Genomic DNA, 4280 nt, shown 5'->3' with positions numbered 1-4280 from the left:
TCCGGCGGAAAAATCCGCCGGAAAAGTTTTAAATTTTTTTAATTAAGGTAAACCAAGTTTCTTAATTTTTCCGGCGAAAGATTTCCGGCGGCCGTAGTCCGCCGGAAAAGTGAAAAATCCGTCGGAAAACTAGACGGAAAAAAAATCAGCGGCGCCCTCTTTTCTGGCGGATTTCCGGCGGATTTGTCCGCCGGAAAAGAGGGTAATTTTGGTAGTGATATATTAATCAACATTATCATTAATTCCGTTTTTTGATATGGGAACAATTAAGCGATTTTGAAGAGATGATGTGAGTTTCATATTTTTAGACATGACTAGATAGGACAAGACTGAACTTGGCATGACTAGATAATTTGTTGTGTGTGATACAACTAAAACAAGACAAGACAAAACTATTAAAATGAACAAATTTCCTCTAAAATGTTTTGTAGATAATTTATTATAAAAAGTAAAACTATAATAATATATACACTATATTATAAAATATTTGACAAAAACTCTTAAAACCCATTTTTATGCATGAAGTACTGTTTATTGATGCATATTACTTAAAATTTAAGATTACAAGTAATTTGTGTAAGTACAACTTATTAAAACTTCATTTTTAAATACATGTAACCATTAAACATAATCAAATAGAAGATAAACAACTCATGTTAAATATAAAAAATCTAAATATAATTAGGATAATTATTGAGTTTTAACATCATACTAAATTATTATCTTTATAAAAAAATCATATTATTAAACCAAAAATTACTTTGTTATTAAATCTAAATTAAATTATAGTTTAAAAAATTTGAATTAAATAAATTATACAAAAAACAATAATTTTTAAATAGTAATTTGATACTAATATCGATATTTTTTTCAAAATTTTATGATATCTTCAAATTTATATTTTATTCAAAAATATTATCGTTTTCTCAAAACCACATAAAATCATATTATTATCGACAAAATTAAAGAATGAAACTGAACATTAAAATTGAGATATATCTCGCTAAATTACACGGATACCTTTATAATATATATACGTATATATATATATATTATAGTTTTATGATTTATATAAACATATATAATTAACTATATATACATATAATATTATTATATAATTATATTCAAGTTTATATATATTGAGAGTGAGAAAGAAAAAAAAAGTAAGGTTTAAGATTACTTGTATGTATACATGCATACCGTACGAACGAATACTTATGAAGGTATTTTTGAGTTTTTGTTGTTTAATGATTTTCTCTTCAACCACACCCTATATATATTTTGTTATATTAGGACTGTAAAATAGTTTTTTTTTTTTTTTTTTTAATGTTTTTGTTTAATGATGTTCCAACTGTTTTGTTGGAAAAAAAAAGCTTAAGTTTTGTCTTAATCGATTCCACCATATTCTTGTATTATATCATATCAAAGGTGAAACTAAGGGGCCATTTACCTAAATGCTTACCCGGTAAATGCTTACCGATTAGTTTCGAAATTATAATTTATTTTTATACGTAAAATTTTAGTACATTAAAACATATCGAATGCAATAAGTTATTGGGTAAGAGTCGTCATCCTACTTACCGGGTAAAACTTTTTATCTTTTTCATTGTTCTTATCCGATAAAATTCTTGACTCTTCTTATATTTATCTGATAAAAAAATTTATCCAATAAACATACCAAATAAATGTTTAATAAACGGGGACTCACATTTTTATTCACTTATGCCCCCATATAATCTACTCATAAAATGTAGTCTAAAAGCTGACGTGTATTACACCTGAAATAATATTGTGTTAAATTGTTGACCAAAATTGGTTTAACAAATAAAATAATAAGAAATTCAAGTTTTCTTTTCATACATGGTAATGGTATCTTTCAAACCTTTTTAAATTATTAAGTTTTGACTTTTGAACCCTTTCATTTATTTATTGCCATATTAATTCTCATTTATTTTCCCCACTTAAAAAAAAGGCCAAAAATTTATTTTATTTTATTTTATTTATTAAATTATTAATCAATCACCAAGAAATATGGGGAACCATTCTTTTTCGCTTAACAAGTTCGGTCTCAACATTAGATTTTTACACTTTTCATATCTGAAAAAGCCATTTTAGTGTTATATGGCATCAAAGTCAAGGTCTACTATTTTTAAAATTCAATAATCTTAAATTATCTGTGTACGTCTAGCCTCATCTCGATACTATAAGACCAGTGGCAGATCCAAGATTTTTGTTCAGCGGGGTCACCTTTAAGGTAGACTAAAGACCCGCAAAATCGTTCAATATGTTTTTAACCTAATTACAACGTTTTCGAGTGAATTTTAAAGTTTTTTGGTTGATTTCGAGGGATTTTTTGTGTTTTTGTCGATTTCGAATAACTTTTTTGGTTTTTTGATTGATTTCAACAGATTTTTTTGGTTAGAGTAACGGTTTCGATTGGGGTTGGGAGCCCGTGGAAAAATGTAACGGGGGAAAGTGAAAGGTAAATCATGTAAAACCTAAATTTTTAACCTATAATTTTTTGACTGGGATCCCTTCCCCCCTCTTTTTTAACATTAAATCCGCCCCTGTATAGGACAGTTTGTGTTTGTCTATCCTCCATTTGGAGTCTCATATCAACTAGATTTTGAAAAATATCTTCTCTAAAGTTCTTTTGAAAGGCAATCTAATGAAGTTCCACAATTCTTAGAATAGTTTAAATAACATATATCGTAACAGATAAAGTACATTTTGAGTAAATTTCATTAAAATAATACGATTTCAATAATGATCGGTTTTCTAAAGTTTACCCGATGAAATTAAACTATTTTCATTGTCAGGTATTATAGATAAAGTAATTTTAACGAGTTACATGCTAGGGTTGGTAACGATTAAGGGTAAACATGTTATCAGTTATGATTTAACCCCGTTGGATAAGGCCATAAGGGTATGGGTAAACAAAGTTTTATCCACTTATTCATTACACGCTTAGCCGACGTTTTAACAGTAGAATATGGATAAACAATTTTTCATTACCCATTACTCGTTATGATATATGTGTGCGCGTGTACATGTGTGTGTGTGTGTGTGTGTGTATCTTAATATTTTATCATGAATCTTCACATTTTTTTCACGAAAACAAAATAGTCTCATCATCACTACCACAACCTCCATCCCCTACCATCTACCCCACCTTTATCCACCACCAATAAGGGTGGTTGGTGGTGTGTAGGTGGAGGTTGACGAGTGGGGGTTAGGGTGGTAAGTATATATGCGTGGTGGTGAAGGTATGGGATGGTGGGGGGTTGGGATTTGCATATGAGTGATTATTAGGGACGGACTCAGAAATTTTTTCCAGTGGTGATACCATTTGAGTATAAGAAATGAATATAAGGATATTTTTATAAAATCCTCATTGCTCTGTTGGTTAGTTCATTGCTTTTCATATGCGAGGTCATGTGTTCAAATCTTTTATTGCATTTTTTTTCAAAAATATAATAAATCTAAAATTAAAAGCTAAGAACTAAGAAAATGACAGTAACTAAATTTGAACTCGAGTCTAAGGTGGAAAAAAAACTTGCAAACCAACTTTACCAGGTTAATTTGTATCCTCTTTGTGGTTTCAAAATATATACGGTGACATACGACAAGTTAATTATTTTTCAGGACCCTATAATTCTTTACATTATGACGGAGGAACGCAATGATGGCACGTGCTAGTTGCTACCACAAAAATCCCTTGAAATCAATGGGTGGTGGATGTTGGTTGGGATGCAATGGGAGTGGTGGGTGGGGGCGGTGGTCATGGATCATGGGTGGTGGATGTTGGTGGTAAGTGATTCTTGGTGGTTTAATGGGTGGACGAGTTTAGTGGTGGACGGTGGTGGTTGTAGTTGGTGGCGTTGCTTAGCTATTAAAAATTATCCCTGGATGTTCAAATGGATAATCATCATTCTCACGGGTCACACGTATGAAAAATAGTCTCATTTGAACCCAACTCTCTTCTCTATGTATATATATATATATATATATATATATATATAAAATTAAATATTTTTATTTTTAAAACTATCATATATGTCGTATATTAATGTGAAATCTAATTTTCTTTTTATATTTAACGAGTAAAAGATTTCATGATGATTAAATGAGAAAAAGATAAAAGGTCGGGAATACAAATACAACAAAAAGAAATATTGTCTTTGAATTTTTATGTTGTTATTTTTAAAATAACATATTACAATTATATTTAAAATAACATTAATTAGATATAAAATAATCATTATACATTTAAACACATA

The sequence above is a fragment of the Cynara cardunculus genome, unplaced genomic scaffold (genome assembly GCF_001531365.2).
Source record: "Cynara cardunculus var. scolymus isolate 2C unplaced genomic scaffold, CcrdV1 Un_Scaffold_4263, whole genome shotgun sequence".
In the NCBI taxonomy this organism is placed as follows: domain Eukaryota; kingdom Viridiplantae; phylum Streptophyta; class Magnoliopsida; order Asterales; family Asteraceae; genus Cynara; species Cynara cardunculus.
This window is presented reverse-complemented; position numbering follows the sequence as displayed.